The sequence below is a fragment of the Paroedura picta genome, chromosome 8 (assembly GCF_049243985.1).
Source record: "Paroedura picta isolate Pp20150507F chromosome 8, Ppicta_v3.0, whole genome shotgun sequence".
Classification (NCBI taxonomy): domain Eukaryota; kingdom Metazoa; phylum Chordata; class Lepidosauria; order Squamata; family Gekkonidae; genus Paroedura; species Paroedura picta.
Window position 1 is genome coordinate 55,893,586 of NC_135376.1, and position 18,908 is coordinate 55,912,493.

The 18,908-nt window shown below is 43.6% G+C and overlaps 1 long non-coding RNA gene across 1 annotated transcript; it reads right to left on the reverse strand.

The window, feature by feature from the left end:
• Positions 1-592: 592 nt before the first annotated feature.
• LOC143842643 (uncharacterized) lies at positions 593-14,437 on the reverse strand. Its single transcript, XR_013233247.1, has 3 exons — positions 14,181-14,437; positions 3,553-3,776; positions 593-1,359 (listed from the first exon to the last, which is right to left on the reverse strand). It is a non-coding gene; the product is annotated as an uncharacterized LOC143842643 (long non-coding RNA).
• Positions 14,438-18,908: the final 4,471 nt, after the last annotated feature.

Below are 18,908 nucleotides of genomic sequence, written 5' to 3' on the forward strand. Positions count from 1 at the left end.
TTAAGCCATTCCCATTTCACCTAATTTCCTCATTTGTTTGGGCTGTGATCTTGGGACTGACAACTTTAAGGAGCCATGCCAAACCATCAGGAGAAATATAAGCCATATCTCAAAGGGGAAGGGGTCCATAACCCTAGTGATCTTCTCACTCCATACCAGAATAGCCTCCTTCTTGGAGCCACTGACAAATTCTGACTACCTGTCTCCTAGTGATGCTGCCAACAGTTTATATGTGATGGGCTGGGACCATGGATTTCTCCTGCCCATTATGCCTATTTTTAAACAAGCATTTGGTCCTCAATTTTATTGTCCAGCTGCAATTAGAACTGTGATGCATTTCAAGCTTAGGTTCTGGGTGATCAGACCAGGCTGCTGAGACTCGTAGCTGCTTTTGGCATGTACCCAGACGTTAATTCCTTTACTTCCCAATTTGGCTTTCACAAAACTGCCTTGCATGGTCATATAGACCTGTGTTTTTTGCAAATGAGAGCATAATTTATTGAACGATGTTAGAGCTCCGAGCTGAGCAATCAGATCCGCATCGAGGCTCGGAAAGTCACGTACAGCAGAAGACATCCTAGCTCTCCAAAACGGTTGGTCCCCAAGAAATTGCTTTTGTAGGTGTTGATAAACACTTTAGTCATATGCCTAATTTCTGTAAAGCTGCATATATGATGTAAGAAAAGATAACTTTTATTGGAAGGTGCGTCCTCAGTTTAGCATTAGCGATAGCAGGCAACTCCGGTGAACAGAATGGTTGTTAATCACCATCTAGTGGCCGTAAGGAAAATTGCATACAGTTGGTCAGAAAAGAATCCATTGAGATTGTATTAGAGTTACAGAATTGCTAACTTCCCCCTAATGAAACCTGGTTTTCAGGCCCCACAAAAACTGGAGGCCATTGGTCCTGGGTGGTGGTGGGGGCTGTCCCATCAAAAGGAAAAAGGCAGTCCGAGGGATCTGCCCAGCAACCCCTGACCAACTCAGACTGGCTTTTTCCTGTTGGTGGGCAAAACCTCATACCAAGAGACAGCTATGTGACTGCCTTTGCAGGGCTGCCCAGGTGAAACTGCACCCTAGCCTCCAAGGCCAGCCTCGCAGGTAACCCCTTCACCAGAGCAAGCACTAAGGAGCCAGGCTGCAGCCTCTCAACAGAACTCCTACCATGCCGTGGCTGTACCTCCTCCAGCCCCGCTTTTGTAGAGCCAGCTGTTACAATAGGCCTGGATACTAGTCCATAATATATATGCTTGTGATCTAGTATGTGGTCAGAGCATCAGGCACGAGGTGCAGAAGGACTGTGGCTGAGAGGATAGAAGACGTGCAGATGGGTGCTAAACCTGCTGATCCTCTGTTGATCTGAGAGAGAGAGAGAGAGAGAGAGAGAGAGAGAGAGAGAGAGAGAGAGAGAGAGAGAGAGAGAGAGAGAGAGAGAGAGAGAAATCCAGGGTTTAGTCTGTTGCACATCCAACCAAAGACTGCTCCAATGAAGTGAGTCAGAGGAATCTGTTGCTATGATCTGGGCAACAATGAAGGGTTTCTCCCTTTTGGTTCATTCATCAAACAGTATTTGTCCTCTCTGTTATCCCAAATGCTCAGTTTTTTGGAATTCACATGACGCATGTCAGTGCAATCCTAAAATAATCCAGCTGCCCAGCCCTAAGCAATCTTTTCCACACTGTGATACCCAATTTGTCTAATGCCACATGCACGTCAAGATTAAGTGGCATTTAATAGGTTGGCAGCCATTATGATTAATTCACTGGTTAATGGGGGAAGAAAATACAACAAGGAGCCTGCATGTCTGCAACAGTGGTGGGAAGTAGAAAGGGGAGGGGAAACGTAGTTTGTTTTCCAAACAGAAACAGCCCTTGCAGGAAGCTAATTAAACTGTATGGCAAATACAGAAAGGGCCCATTCATCGACGAGATGTAAAGGACCCGGCCTCAGACTGTTTCTGCTGCAACTCAACATCCCTTAAAACAAAGCGACACTCCAAGAGTCCAGTCAAGTGAACGGATGAATAATCATGTCAATGTTGGTCAAGCTGGATTCTCTGAGACTAGATCATAAACATTTACAGAAATTCAGGAGAACAGAAGACAGCATTGGCCTTGGCACCTTTCATGGAGCATCAACAATTGTGCAGCCTGGCGGAATCATTAGTGATCAAGACTTGTGACACTGAATGTATTATCCTTGCATTCTCTGCAGTCAAGGGCCATCCCTTTCGCTCTTCTATTTCCCCAGGACTTTTTTTCTCAGGTGGCATTTAAGTAAAATGACTAGGGGTTCTTTCTGTCACATGAGAAGTAGCCAATCAGCAAAGGTCTCATGCTCAGTGTGAGCATGACTGTCTCTCATCAATTGTGCAAAAAGTCGGGGTTCATGTGGGTCCCAATCAGGAGCAATCTCTCACTCAGCCCACTGGCAAGGGATGGATGCCCATCTTTATTAGCACCAGATCTGATTTAAGTCATCAGTCATTGAGGGACACCATGAGGTAGTTGTCCATGATGGACTTGGCTTAAACCCAGCATGTCATGGAAATGTTATGCTACCTTCTGGGTTTGATATCTCCCAATAGGCCTCCTTGCATTCCATGGCTCCATCTCCACATGGGACAGGTGTCTGAACAGAGGGCATGGACGACTCTCCTGGTGCACGTGAGTATCACATCCCATGTGCCAGGCTTTTATCCATCCCTTCATGCTCATCCTGCAGGCAAAGTGAGTGCAGGGGCCAAGTTTGACATACAGAGATAAATATCTTCCTTCTCATCTTACCATTTTCTATCCAAGCTATTTGGCCCACACAACCATCCCTTCCAAATGATACCACTGGAAAGGTGATCATGGGATCTGACAATGCCAATGTGGCAGGTGTGTGTGTGTGAAGGGGTGGTCCTGATTCCAGCCAGCCTTGAATTTTACCTGAGAAAACTTGTGCTTGGGAAGGGAGTGGTACTGTTCCTTCAACACTCATTACTCACTGACCATCCCCTTCCAGTTGCACCATTAGCAGGAAGAGTCCAGTGTGAGGCCATGGCCAACTCCCTGAGGCAAACCAATTGAGTCCTAGTTCCCAGGGCAACTTGTCTTCCTTACCCTGGCTTTTCCCCATCCAGGCCACACAGTCCTTTCACATCCAACCAGTTTCACCCACGCTGCTTGCAGGGTGACTAATTGCAGGGTTTGCCATCCATTCCTCTCTCCCTGTCCCTGGGCTTTGGTCATTTTTTGTTGTAGCAGTGCACTAGGGTACAGGGTCTGACTGTTGTCATTGTGTCCCCCCCCCCATCAAGGTGATTGCCATGACTGCTTGACCAAAGTATTCATCATGTTCTTGTCCTAAAATCTGGGTGATATTTCCATTTCCTTTTATTTATTTGTCTCTGCTCCCTTTGGGCCCAACTTTCATCTTGCCATCTCAAGATTAGAAGGAGCCACATTCACTTATTTCTCTATTCACACTAGGGCTGCTTTGCTCTATGCAGAAAACCAGGTCCTGGAAAATAAATATGCTGGTCAAAGGAATAAAATATGTACTCACCATTTAGCTGTAGCCCATTCCCATAAGTGGAAGCAGGGTGATCTCCATTTCTATATAGACTGCTGTTTTTCAGCAGAAATGCCTTGTGGCAGAATGGTTTGTCCCAGTTCTACTAACTTCAATCAGTCTTCGTTTTGCTGCGCTTGGATTTTTCTATGTATATAAGTTTCGTATAGCTTTCAGTTAATTGCTGTATCATCATCTCAAGGACACCGGAATCTGAGCTAGAACGAAAAATAAACTGAAAGTGAGAAATAGGGAGAATAACAGCCAAAGCTAAGTTTTGGATAGATTGAACCCTGGATCATTCAAAAAATGTTTGTAATTAAGGAAGTTATGGCTGGTAACACACAGGAGTGTTTCAGATTGTTCCACTGCTTCTAATATTTTTAAAGGACAAGCAACATTTACATTTATTTATCACTGGGACAATCTGTACCATTTATGGGTCATTATTTTTCAAGAAGGAAGACAAGAAATACTCATGGTTTTGTTCCTTTTACAGAGTGGCACTGGTTGTATATGACAGGCTATTTGGAGAAGTACACAGATCAGGGTAGCATTTTAGACAGGCAAATGTTCTCTTGTTGAAAGTGACAAAGGCTGAAGGAACTTCTGGTCTGAATATTTTACATTTTGTTTAGAAACACACTTAATGGTGTGCTTTTGGTCTACATTAAAGTCCGTAGTGTAGTTAAGATCCCAAAGGGGAGAGCAACAACAGAGCTGTACACATAACCCATCAGTGGCAAGAGTAGGCATGGGTGTGTGTGTGTGCATGTGATTGCTGTTTTATGAGCAGAGGCTCTGTGAGCCTCACAGAGGCAGTATGCATGTGTATGTTTTCCTGTGACTAGTCATATTCAGAAAGTAACATAGCAGATTTCAGGGTGGAATCCTATGCATGAATCTCACTTCTACAGGTAAGAGCCATGCCCACAAGTTGCGGTCATGTGGAGGTGAGCATCAGAACCAGGGTGCTCCTGCCTGTGTGTGTACTGTCAATGTGAGCGGAACCATAAATTTAGGGCTAGAGTTACATTATAAGTAAGGCAACTGGGACTGGCTGGACCAGTGTGTGGATGGAGCCACACATAAGTAGGCTCTGTGGAAATCTTATGTCTGGTCTAAGGTCAGCTAGTGGACTTAATGGGGATGGGAACCTGGGTCTTTCAATAGTGCAACACTATATCCAAAACATCACATGGCCTCTCAAGTAGCTATCTCCTATGTGCATGTCCCTGTCCCTTTGTTAGCAAGCTTTGAAACTCAAAAGATATGCTTGTACCCTGCAAAAATCACACAGAATTACATTCCCATGTGTGGTTGGAACCGTGGCTCTCAGCAGCTGTCAATGTGACATGGGCACCAAGTGTGTCGTGCCTGGTTAGAACAATCAGAGCACATTTGGACATGCAACTGTGGAAGGGAGGGAAAGGAACAGTGCTAGAAGTTTGTCGCTGACCCTGAATCATTGCGTTGGGCAGGCGAGACTCCAGAGAGGCAGCTTTGCATTTAAGACATCTGCCACAGCGGAACAGCGGCGAGACCTTCCTTGCCCTCAGTTGCACAGTTGTCTGCTACTGCAAAGCTTGTAAGAAGCGATAAGGAAGACAAGCAGTGCAGCTGATTTGGGGGCCTCGAAATCAGGTCATTGGGCTTTCTGCCATCAGATTTCAAGGGGGGAAAGCAGATCCGGCCCTTTGGTAGCTGCACCTGCCTGCAGTGTGAATCCCCAGGAAAACATCAAGGAAACATCCAACAAGCTTTTATAGAAGTTCTCTCTCTCTCTCTCTCTCTCTCTCTCTCTCTCTCTCTCTCTCTCTTCTGCTTTTCTCCCCACTCTTGAAAATGCCAGTGTGGGGCAACCCTCTCTGTCTCTCTCTGGGAAAGAGAGAGAAATCATTGACTGCCTGAATCTTCTTAAAAGTACCCCTCCTCAAAAAAAAAAAAAAAAGCTTTCACTTGCTTGTTTTGCCTGTAATTCCATGCAGTCCCAGGGTTTTTTTTTTTAAAAAAAAAAACCTCAGACAGAGGACATGAAATGGTATCTTTCCTCAGCTGCATATCAGCTACTAATTAAAACTGCATTAACCCTAATGGATTGGAACAGGAATCTAATTTAGAAAACCTCTGTTTATACAAGACAGACCAGAATAACAAACTCTGCTGCACTCCACATCCTGGCTTTCTCTCTGATGCCTCCACGCTTTACTGCAGCGGGGCTGCAGGAAGTTCGGGGTGGGTGAAAGGATGCTCTTCTTGTGCCTGCCTGCTGCTAAAATCAGCACCATCCCTGAGTTTGCTGAGCTTCAAAACATTTTTGACTGTGTCATCCGGCAAACTCCTGCCTGAGATGCACTTGTGCTAATCAGTGTCACAGGTGCTCATAATAGTTCATCTAATTACTTCATTATTTTTTGCCACTCCACAGACCAGTTTGTATTTACTGTACAGTATATAGTTATTAAAACCACTTACGGAGATGATTTCCAGCCATTCAGAGAATTCTCTCTTGGTTAAGGCAAGTATCGTCTTGTTTTCTTTTATTTCCCGGGTGGCTCCGTTAGGAGCATTGGTGTGGAATCTAATTAATGACAGTAGCTCCTCCATCTTGAGTGATAAAGGTTGTTTTGAAAAACCAAGTCATTTGGGTGGGGGGGGGGGCTCTAATGTCCTCCCTCCACCTCATGGGATGGGAATGAAGCTTTATAGAGTTTTAGAAGAGATTGTCGTTCTCCCACCCAGAAAATTTGTGGGCCTTGGGCTCACCTTGTTGGAGAGATGCTAATGTGTTTAGTCCCCCCCCCCCCCGAGGCTTGTTGTTCTAATGAACGCCAGGCCACAAATTAATGAAACTGGGCTGGAAAACATTGTGAATTTTAGTCACTGAAGCATCAACAAATCTGCTAAAAGCCAGAGCAACCATTTAGAGCTGGTTAGGATGGTGATTGTTTACACATTACAGAATCCCCTTGAAAAAGGGGGCCCACATATGCCCCCCCCCCAATCATTGTAAATCATCATAAGGTTGAGGGGAGAGGAGCTCAGAAAACAGGGAGGGAAAGTGTACCTCTGAGCATTGTGGCTCTCAGCTGTGCCAGGCTGATGGAATGTAAGAAGAGTTGGTTCTTATATGCCGCTTTTCTCTACCCGAAGGAGGCTCAGAGCGGCTTACAGTCGCCTTCCTTTTCCTCTCCCCACAACAGACATCCTGTGGGGTGGGTGAGGCTGAGAGAGCCCTGATATCACTGCCCGGTCAGAACAGTTTTATCAGTGCTGTGGCGAGCCCAAGGTCACCCAGCTGGCTGCATGTGGGGGAGTGCAGAATCGAACCCGGCATGCCAGATTAGAAGTCCGCATTCCTAACCGCTACACCAAACTGGCTCTCAACCTTGCTATGGTCTGCAACCAGTGAAAGGGAAGGGCCTTTGCATCCCAACTGTTATGGAAAGGACATCAGGTGAATGAGAGGGTCAAAGATCAAGCACCCATGAGCAAGTGGATCTCCATAAAAGAAGGAATTGCCTAAATGACTTCAGTATGAGAAAATGTTCCATGCATGCTGTGACCTGGGAATTTGGGGGGAAAAGTTGTTGCTCATAATATCATAACTTTTAAAACTTGGCCCTTATTTCTAATTCAAGACACTATTTCTCTGGTGTGTTTTGTGTGAAGCAGTATGGTATATAGTTCGCATTTATTTATTTGTTTGTTTGTTTATTTATTTATTACAATTATATCTAGCCTTTCTGTCTCCATAAGGGTCACCAATGTGGCTAACAAATTAAAAGCATATATAGAAGAAGAGTCTGTTTTTATATCCCACTTTTCATTACCCAAAAGAGTCTCAAAATAGTCTTCCTTTCCTCTCCTCACAACAGATACAAAGTAGGTGGGGCTGAGAGAACGCCGACAGGATTGCTCTGTGAGAGCAGCACTGACAGGACTGTGATTAGCTCAAGGTCACCCAGCTGGCTGCACATGGAGGAGTGGGGAATCAAACCTGGTTTACCAGATTAGAAGCCGCCACTCTTAACTACTACACCAAGTTGGCCATTACACCAAAGACCAAAACTACATCTTAAAAACCACTCAAACCAATAAAATAATAATGAAAGCAATTAGAACCAGAGATCAAGCACATAAAAAAAAACAATTAAAACATCAGGAAGGAGAGAGCTATCAGTGAGGGAAAATAAAATGAAAATTTTTTAAGTCTTCACTTGCTGGTGGAAGACAATAACAAAAAGTGACGTACAAGAATCTAACCTCAGAAGGCAGGGGCACCCGAAGCAGGACTCAGAAGATGACAACAGTGGTCAGATAAGTTCCAAAGGATTTATGCGGCCCTTCAGGTATGTTGATCCCAAACCAAATAGGGCTTTTAAGGTTAATACTAGCACCTTGAATTGTGCCAAAAACCAGACTGAGAGCTAGTGTACGCATGGACACAGCAAGCTGCCTAATCAGACCTTTTTGCACAGCGAGATCAGTACTGCCTACTCCAAGGTCTTAGATTGAGATCTTTCACATCACTGACTACCTGATTCCTTTACCTGGAGCAGATGGGAATTAAGCCTTCTGCATCCCAAGCAGCCCCAAGTCTAGAATGATATGGTTCCTATGATACACTCCAGCCTACATTCTGGCTGCAGTATTCTGAAACAACTGAACACTTTTCAAGGGCAGCCCCATGCACAGCACACTGCAGCAATCTCGTCTCTATGTAAGCAAGGTATGTACCACAGTGGCCAGATCTTTTCTGCTCAGGGAAGACCACAAGTGGCTAACAAGAAGAAGAAGAAGAAGAAGACACTCTGTGAGGAGGGTGAGGCTGAGATAGCCCTGATATAGCCCTGAGCCTCCGGGGAGGGCGGTATATAAGTATGATAAATAAATAAATAAATAAATATCACTGCTCAGTCAGAACAGCTCTATCACTGCTGTAGTGAGCCCAATGACACTCATCTGGCTGCATGTGGGGGAGCAGGAAATCTAACCCAGCTCTCCAGATCAGAAGATGCCATTCTTGACCACTACACCAAGCTGGCTTTCTTGCACCTTAAATAAAGCTTTGTGGGTAAAAGGTGTCCCTGGGCTCAAACTTCGTTCAATATTGGACACTGTTAGAAAAGAAGATACAAACCCTATCAAGTCATGATAGGACAAAGAGAGTACCCTTCTCTTGGAGGTGTAGGGTAGCTACAGTTTGCTACCAGGTCATGACCCTTTGTGTCAGCTGAACATTCATGCAGTTGCCAGCAACACATGCAGCATTGAGGGTGACCATTTTGAAGCTGTAGTTGTGATGGAGAACCAGTAGGAGTCAGTAATGGAGTCTGGCATATCTTGTCAGTCACATGATTTGTTCAGTGCGTGGCACTGTGGACGAGAGTTGCCTATTCTTCCACCCACTGCCATACAACACAAATTACATGGATTTTTATTATGAGAATTTCATTGAGAAATGCTTTTGCCTTCCTCTGAAAAGAGGAGATGAAACAGTTTAAATACAACATAAGGCTTCATTTCCAGACCCCCCCCCCCCACTTTTAAAAACTATTCTTTATCTAGGAACATCTATTTCAAACAAAGTGTGGAAAGATGTTTTCATCTCATTGCTGTTTAAAAGGCTACCAACTTGTCCCTGTGCTTCCAAAGAAAGGCCAGTCTATCCCCACAGCACTAGGCAGCTTCCTGTGTCTTAATCTTCCTGCATTGCAAGGGATGAACTCTAATTTGTTTGCATTGACCCATAACTTTGCTTGTAGAATCTAAGGTTACCGTAATGGACCTCAAGCACATGAGAAGCATGCAAAGTTCTATTTTAGCTCTTCTCATAGGCTCCCATTTCAATTTCTCCCCTAGTTCCACTGCCTGTGCTAGTTAAATAAAAAGAGTGTTTTTTAAATTATGAAGTATTCCAGTAGGAGCAGTGCCCCCATTTCAGTATGTATCTTATGCTTTTCTTCTCAAGGTCCTCCTCTGCCCCCCCCCCCTTGCTCAAAGCCTTTTGCTGCAAAGACTCACACCCTTTCATGATTCAGTGCTTGTTGCAGGAGAATTTTGTACTTGGTGGATGGGCACCATAAATCAAGCTGTGATCCATCAGCATTCATTTCCTGGCTGCAAGTGAATGCCTTGCATAACATCCTTTTGCCATTCTGACCTAGGGCTATCAGTCCTACAGCTGTGCCAGCTGGATACTCCTCTGAACAAAAGATAAGATGCTGGAAGATTTTGCTTGGTTCAGAGAACATTCTTCCCCCCCTCCCCTCACCCACCCACACTCAGAAAGACTGTCTACTTTCTCCACTACTTTCTCCTCAACAAGCCTTGGCCTAATGAGTTCCCTTTCTCCAGTCTTCCAAAGGTGTGGGAAAGTAAAATTTGGTAGTGTATGCAGATTATGAACATCCAGTTCAAAAATGGTCCTCTTAACTATGGATTAAATTTAAACCATGAAAAAACATTCATACATGGCCAAGAAGACCATTTGGTCCTGTTTTTTTTTAATTAGTAAATTTCCCATTTCTATTTGTTCCTGACATTTTTGTGTCAGTTATATGAAGTAGACACAAAACCACACATTAACAACTGTACTATATATTTAATTCTGGACCAGGCCATACAGTGAGGATCAGTAGATCTACAATGGTGCAAGGAACAGATAGTGGGGATTTCCCTACAAACCTGAAGAAGACCCACGTTTGCAGGAAGATTTGAAATCTTAAAACAAGAAGAATTAACACCTTCCCCTAAAACACTAATAATAAAAATAATACCTCTAGCTTAAAAAAAACAAAACAACAATGCCCACTGAGCTCTCAGTGGTCATTTTGGAGGTTGCCAAGTAATCAGAACAATATTGCTGAGCTTTCCAAGCCTTGGTTTCTGTAAAGCAAAGCCATGAAGGGACAGGTGTGGAATTGAGAAAGGAGAGAGATTATGGGGACTGCCAGGGAAGGGAAAGAGGAAACGGGGGAAGGGAATACATGGGAAATATTATGGATCCCCTTCTTGTTTCAATCTCATTAACTTAATATGGGTTGGGGGAAAAAGAATGACTGCATTTTTGTTTTTAGTATGTAGAAACCATAAAAGAAACTAAAGACTCAAACCAAAATTCAGTAATGTCTAAGAGAAATTTGGTGGACAGCCATTTTTTACCCTCTTAGTTGTAACAATGATTACATTTTCTTAAATGAAATAAAGTAGCAAATGCTACATAAATACCGGTTGTTATTCAGAGCCCCATGAACACATGGGTCTCTCATTGCTGTATATGGTAGATGGCTGTCAATATTCCCATGAATATATCTGGCTCTAGGCCTGGCTATGGGTGGTGCATCCATCAGATCTGTGCATCTTTGTTAATGCAGTTAGATACATCCATGGCCTTTGATGTGGTGGATCATGTAACCTTATTAAGATGTTTGGAAATTGGAGGTGGCAGTAGAGGACATGCACTGAAGTGGTTTAGATCTTTTTTGATGAGCCACATGCATAAAGTTGCTGATGCAGATCAAGATTTGGCTTATAGCTTGTGACACAGCTTTGTATTCTATCACATGTCTGTGTCACAAATAACACAAATGGAGGGCTCAAAGGTATAGTAAAGCCTCACTTCTGAAAACCTTGAAGCTCTGAATGAATGCAAAGCATCTATAGCCACTATGAACTTGTTCCATAAAAGCCAGGAAGCAATTAACAAGACCGGGTAAAAATAAAATGTAAATGTAAGAAGGGGAAAAAAAAGGATTTGTGACTCCTTAGTAATACTTGCTTACCCCTTACATAGTGCTTTCTATTTTCAAAGGATTGAACAAAAATTAGCTAACTAATTAGGCCAAAGATGATAAGCTTCCTTTTCAGAATGTACCATGCTGTTCCAAATGCACCACATTGATGCTCAGCATTTAAAAATGAAACGATAGTTCTTTGTTCTAAAATTTCACAAGGTAAGAGGGACACTTCTGACTACACACAGACTTACAAGGTTTACTATCCATGGTGCCTCTGGAGGGTCATCCACCTCAACAGGCCATTCCAAAGGAAGACAAATAGTAATGCTTAGCATTCAAGTAGCACTGTCAGTGTTCAAGGTGCTTTACATGTTGCAGTCTTTTCAACAGCTGTTTAAAGTAGGTCAATATTAATATCCCCATGCGGCAGACAGGGGACTGAAGGATGGCTCACTTGACCCCTAGCAAGTCAATTACAGAGGTGGCCTTTGAAGCACGGACTGTCCATTTATATATTTACTGTATGGCATGTGTAGTGTAGCCAGGAGATCTGAGGATTGTCTGGCAGCCAGGCAAGGAATGTTGGGAGATGATGTGCCATTTTTTGCCTCCACATCATGTCCCTTGGTATTCCTTGAAGGAATTACCACCCAAATCCTTGGAGGTTTCCCATCCTGCTTAGCTTCTGAGATATGATGGGATTGGGCTTGTCTGAGCTATCCAGGTCAGGTCAGGGACTGTGCAGTTATAGCTGGTATCAGTTCACATAAGTCATCTTGCTTCCAGAAAAGAAATCGCAATATAAGTATGCTTATATTAGATTTCTTCTAACTGACATTTATATTCATTGTTGAATATTTTAACCTACAAACTGGATCCATGTGAACAAATGTATTGGAAGGACCTATAGCTTAAGAAAATGAGATGAATTCCTGAACTGATTAGAAGAAATTCACTATTTTGTTATAAGTTCCGACTGAACCTCAAGTTCAAGAATTGGGCTGGGCCTTCGGGTGGGGGGTGGGAATGAATAAAATTATCAGCTTTGGACTGATATGTATGAATCAAAGGGTAAGACTAGTGTGAACCAATGTGGTATAGTGGTTAGAGTGGTGCAGTATGAGGATATTAATACTGATTAACTTTAAACAACTGTTGAAAAGACTTGACAAAACTAGAATGGGTAGACAAACCTGGAATATTTTGGGCATTTTGTTTCCCCATTTTTGTTTTTTGCAAATGGTTAAAATTCTCCTGCACAAGAACTGATGCTTGGAAAGTCCAGGGCTGAGGACTAGGACAACTTAAAAGTGAGAACTGGGATCTTTCACTTCCAGCCAAGAAAACTGGCACGTGATGAGCCTTTGGAACATATTTGTTTGAATTTTTCCTGAATGAGGCCAACGGTTCTAGAAGTATGCAGCCTTGGATTTTGCTGTCTTTTTTAACAAATAAAATAACAAAGATGAAACTTTTTAAAAAACTGTCCATAAAGTCTTGTGGATTTCCCATGTGCCTCCATTTACATTCCATCTTCAAAAGTTTTTATCCCAGCTGTACATTTCATTTCCTGCATAAGCTCTCCAGATACATCATTAGATCTTTTGATCAGATCTATGCAGTTCTGTGGTGAAACATACATATAGCAGTCAGTACATGTGAGTTTTGCAAATAGGGCAAATGGCAGCTCTCTGGGGCCATTTCACTTTCAGAAAATGGCATTGGGTGACACTTAAGTTTTGTCTCCTCGGGCACTACCATCCCAATTTGAATCAGACTCCCATGAACCTAGGAACTGAGTTCTGAACATGGAACTGCAGGTGAACCACTGATCACAAGTCCTTCTGGAGGGTACAGGGAAGATGAGAGGAAAACATATGGTTTGACTTTCACACATTAATGGCATGGGGAAAGTGCCTTACAAAAATGTGCCTACATTTTTCAAGATTAATGTGGAAAGTGGACATTGACCGTTTACGCACTGGGAATTTCACTGCCCCAGCTTCCGTGCAGAAGCACAAATCGGGGACGGATGAGGTGCACGGGGCCAAATGCTCCCCCGTATGGGTGCACGAAGAGGTGGGGCAACCTGCCACGATTAAATCTCCAGCCTGTAGCCCAGCATGAAACCTCCAGTGCATAAATGATCTTAGATTATCAGATTCAGAGCTTGCTCACACTTAAGCATATATAAGAAGAAGCAACTCTCCCTACCATCCACATTTCTGATCATCTTCATCTTATGGATGGCCATGAGGACATGAGAGGAGAATCTTTATGATTAGCATTTCTCTAACTCACCCTGAGTTCCAGGGGGAGCAATTTAAATTAATGAATCAAACTGCATGCATGTTCCAGGTGATATTTTCAAACATTTGATTTAAATCTACCTTGTTCTAAAGCTTTGACTGACATTAACAGGGAAAATATTCATTGTGTTTGCTAGATAGCCTCTAGGCATCCAAACCACTTGGGTCTGCCTTTAGGGAAAGGAGGAGTTAATTCAATTAATGTTATATTTAGCATTAATCTTTTTCCAGGCTTGTCAGGTTGCAGAAAACAAGCCTCAGCTTGACTCTGAGTGTTGGCTCCAAGCTCATGCTATCCATTGGGTACTTCTAGTGTGTTATTGAGTTGACATCTCTGTTGAGATCAGATACAAACGTAGTGCCAATGTCATTCCAACAGTAAGCAGTTGGTGCAATAAAAATAAAGAGGGAACCAGGTCACTCTTTCCAAAGGCTAGGCATAGAACTGCACTGGAACCAGAGTCTATGATAGGTATGTCACAAAAAGCATGAAGCAAAGCATGATTATGTTGCTGGTGCAAGAGTTACACAACAAATAGGAACCACAGAGCTGTCATCCCAGATTACTTACCTTCTGCAGGTGTGCTGATGGGCAGGTTTCCCACCAGGCAGCAGACAGGTCACTCAGTGCCATGGATTCATTGCTCTATGCCAAGCCAAACTGTAGTTTGTGGTCTGATAAAGTTGTGGTCTGATAAACAAATACATGGTGTGTTCTTAGTTATATGATCAGCAAGCAGCCGTCCATTCACCTCTGGGGCCACATATGTCAGATAGAAAATGTAGAAGTGCAACCATGAAGAAATATCCCTGGGTTGCCTATAACAAATGAGAAATTGTTTCTTACTTCTAACACAAAAAAAGATAATCCAGCAAGGCTTTAAAGAAATACAAAAATCTTCCGGTAGCTAGATCCTGAACACTCAGTCATATAGCTTGGGTTCATCAAGACCGCCTACATGCACAAAAGGATTAAAAAAAAAAACAGCTGTAAAATCTCTCCGGCACACTCCTAGCTGAATGCAGAATGTCGGATTGCACATTTTTTCTTTGTAAGCAATACTTTTGTTATGAAAACAGTATTGGATTTGAGCTATTTAAAGCTGATTCAATCATTTATAATTGCCACCACCAACATGCTGATATATTTCCAGTAGCCTCCACATGGTAACCAAAATGCATGAAGTTAAATCTGGACAGGTAGCCACAGACAAGCCTTTGGGTTAGACCTGTAGTCCATGAGTCCTGCTAAACCAGGTCAAATTATATCATGTCAAGAAAGAGAACTGAAATGCATGTTGAGTTCTAAACCAGTGTTTTGAGCTTACTGAATGATGGGGATATGGGGAAAAAAGGTGGTCAAAAGAAATGAACGAGGCCTGGAGAAAATCTGAGCAAGACAGATATAGGCAGCAAAGAATGGAGAATATCACCTGAGTAGCCACAATTTCATTGGCTCCCTGTCTGTTTTCAATTCCAATTCCACGTGCTGGTTCTGATTTTTAAAACTCTAGACCTCCTAGGACCTGGGAACCTGTGGAACAATTTGCACTCTTATGAACCTGCCTATAGTGTGAGATCTTCCTGAGTGGACCTTCTTTACTGTTGATTTTGTGGTCTTGGAGACTTACAATCTTTTGGAGACAGTACTTTACTGAAAGTCTTTTGGTAAGAGGACTGAAAAGAACCATCTCCCCAGAGCTGACTGTTCTTGACAAGTTGCAGTTTGTTTTGATCAATGCTATTTTAAAATTGCTTTCAGAAATCATTTGTATTTTTGAAGGATTTTGAGAGTTTTCCCATCTTTTAAAGCAGGGATAGTCAACCTGTGGTCCTCCAGATGTTCATGGAGTACAATTCCCATGAGACCCTGCCAGCAAACGCTGGCAGGGGCTCATGGGAATTGTAGTCCATTGACATCTGGAGGATCACAGGTTGACTACCCCTGTTTTAACGCATGATTTGTGCAGGCTGTTTTCAGCTGCCACAGTTTGATTCATTTCTTTTGTTACCCTGTTTTTTTTTTATTTTAGTTAAATTATGTTATCCTTTTTCTAAAAAAAACTCCGCTGAAGTATTTGAAGTAAAACTGCCTTAGGAAGAGGTAAATATATAAATCAATATGCTCTTCTTGTGCTATGACTTTTCAGGTCAAAATGAAAGCTGGAGATGGCAAGAATGTGCTAAAAGGGATATGTTATCATCATGTTTGGACTCCGAAGCCAAATAGGTCAAGGAAAAGAATGAGACAGCAACCAAGCTGTAGTGCTAGAACATTGATTCTAATTACTGGATAACTGATGTGATCACAGTGAGAGCAAAGCAATAGTGTCCTACTGAGAAAACTGACCAAGGAAGTATCAACACTGAATTTGATTGATCTGGTGGTATATGTATATTTCTAGATTTATTTTTATCTGTATCCTCTTAGCCCATTCCTAGACCCCAGGGGATGTAGAGGCAATGTAATATAAACACAGGAAGACCTATGTTTGACCTTACCTGTCTTTTTATTTTAGAAAACAAAGACAAAGCAAGAACCAGGAGACAGCCAGTGTAATCCAATGGTTAGAGTACTGGATTAGGACTGAGAAGACCCAAGTTCATATCCCTTTTTAGCGTATGCCCTCTGAGTGACCTTGGGCCGGTCACTCCCCCCAGCCGAAACTATTTCTCAGGGTTCTTGTGACCATAAAAGGGATGTGGGATGAACCGTGTATACCAAACCTGAGTTCCTTAGAGCAGTGGTCTCCAACCCCCGGTCCAGGAACCGGTATCAGGCCATGGCTCCTCCTCGTCCTCCTCCCTAGCTGCTGCCTTGAGTGCTGCCCTGCCACTTTGCCGCCGGCTCACCTTTGGTGCTGTCCGGCGGCCACCATGGCTGGGGCTCCCTCTTGGCATGGCACTGTGCAGCTGCTGCTGGCAGCGCCCCCTAGCGCCTTCCCAGGGGGAAGTCAGAGGCACCAGCGGGAAAGCAAGCAGAGTAGGGGCTCAGGCGGCAGCAACGTCCCTCGGCAAAAGACTACCCCCCCCCCAGGCCTCAGGAAAATTTTCAAGCATTGACTGGTTCCTAGTGATAAAAAGGTTGGGGACCACCACCTTAGAGCATGGATGAATTATGTATTGGATAGATGGAGAGACGGGAGAAAATAAGAACATTATATCAGTACGTAGACCATTTATTTGGTAGTTTTTGAAAGCGAAAGCTCCGAGTGCTATATATTATAATTTTTACCGAAAAACATGCAGCATTTCTTTTCACCATGTTGTGACTGCGGAACAGTAGTTTGACTCATACAATCTAGGAAATCTGTTGCAGGGGGGGGGGAGATATCTTCCTGGTTTACAGCTCAAGTAGTTTTCTATTTGAATGAATTCCTTGCATAACCTCCACTCAGTGTCTTTCCATCCCTTAGCTTTCAGCTCAAGCCCACACTAACAGTGGCCACCCCTATCATGTATATCAATAGGGGCAGTCCCCAGGTAGGACAGGGACTTATGGGGATTTGTTACAACATTTACTCTAGGGTACAGTAGTCACCACTTGTTCTGTGCAGAATGACTGTTAAAGAAAAAAGCCCCAACAAGTTTTTGACGCTGCATCTCTCTTCAGTTGGGGCCGGGGGGAGCAGAGAGGGTCCCTCAAAAGGACCACCACAGGCAAAGTCACCAGAATAGGTTTAGACATGGCATTTTCCGTTTCATCTCAACAATAGGCTGTTTCTCAGAGGGAACTTAGAAAAGAGTCTCAGAAGTCTCTGTTAACAAATCAAGCCATTGCATTCCTGGCCCCAGGAGTTTGGGAAACGCAGCCTCTGCAAGCAGAAAGCAGCTGGCAGGGGCAAGAGAAAAGGGGGGGGAATGCCATTGTGGTCGTGAGTAAATCAAACTGTCAAACTGCAACAGCGGATGTTTCTGCAATCAGAGCTGCCTGTAAGTAAATAATTGTGGGTGAACACCTGGTTTTCCTACTGTCTTCCATGCCTGCCATGGGCATTTTAGACACACAGCCTCATGTTATAAAGCACAGCAAATATTTATTATAAAAACATTACCAAAAATATTATTTTTCTTCCCTACTATATCCCTGAACTGCCCTCAAGGGGATGTGAAGCCAGAATGCAGATATTTATTTTTATAGGCATCAAATACAATCCCACAGGAGAGTAAAAAGAGTGGCTGCAAGTCCCAAAAGACAAGAACCCACAAAGCGTCATTTTAGATAATTGGTTAGAGACTAAAATATAATGATGGCTTACAGTCAATAAGCTACACCTGGCATGGTTTGCATCTGGGAAGCCTGCCTCCCCCCCCCCCCACACACACACACACACCCTGCTACTCTTTAGGTAATCCTTCCTATCTCTTAGAAAAGGAAACTGCTCTGAATTCTGTCCTTTCTATTTATTCATTTGTGGTCAAACTCTATGATGCAGAAAATTATTTATTTACAACCCATCTTCTTCTCTAATGGAGCACAAAACAGCTAGAATCATTCTCCTCTTCTCCACTTTATCCTCACAACAATCCTGTGAGGTTGGTTAGGGTGAGACTGTGTGACTGATCCCAGGCCTCCATGGGACAACAGGGATTTGACCTGGGCCTCCCAGTCCCTAGACAGACACTAACCCCTGCAACACACTGTCTCTCAAAAGGACAGAGCTGAAAGGACTAGAAATGTCCTTGTCGTGACTGGAAATGTCAACATGGGTGCCTCTAAAACTCCAAAAGTCCTTTTAAGGAAGCAGCTGTGATGGATGCTTAGAAGTCCTGTATAACCAGATAAAGGACTGTGAAGGGTTCATTCTTCACAGAGCTAGAGAGCCTTGAGTAACAGGGTGCTCCAAAATATCTGATTGGTTAGCATCAGCTGAGCACAGAAAGACTCCCTGGATTCTGAGGAGAATGCAGATTGATTCCAGCCCTAGCTGAGAAGAGTCGAGTATTGGTAGTTTCAGAATTCAGCCCTGGCTGAGAGCAATTTAACACAGACTGAAGAACTGGGGAAAGTTGGCAAAGAAAAATTGGTAGTTAGAATGATACTTCATTTAGGTCAAAGAATGGGTTAGTGGTCCCCAACCTTTTTCAGGCCGGGGACCAGGGTGGGGGGAGAGGGAGGCCTAGGGACCAGGGGGGGAAGAGGGAGAGCGGCGCTCACCAGCGGGCGCAAACACATAGGCTCGGAGCTGCCATGCCTGCGCGTTTGCACCTGCCGGCGAGCGCCGCTCTCCCTCTCCCCCCCCCCCGGTCCCCGGGCCTCCCTCTCCCCTAGGCTTGAGTGATTTGGCTGCCAAAGCAG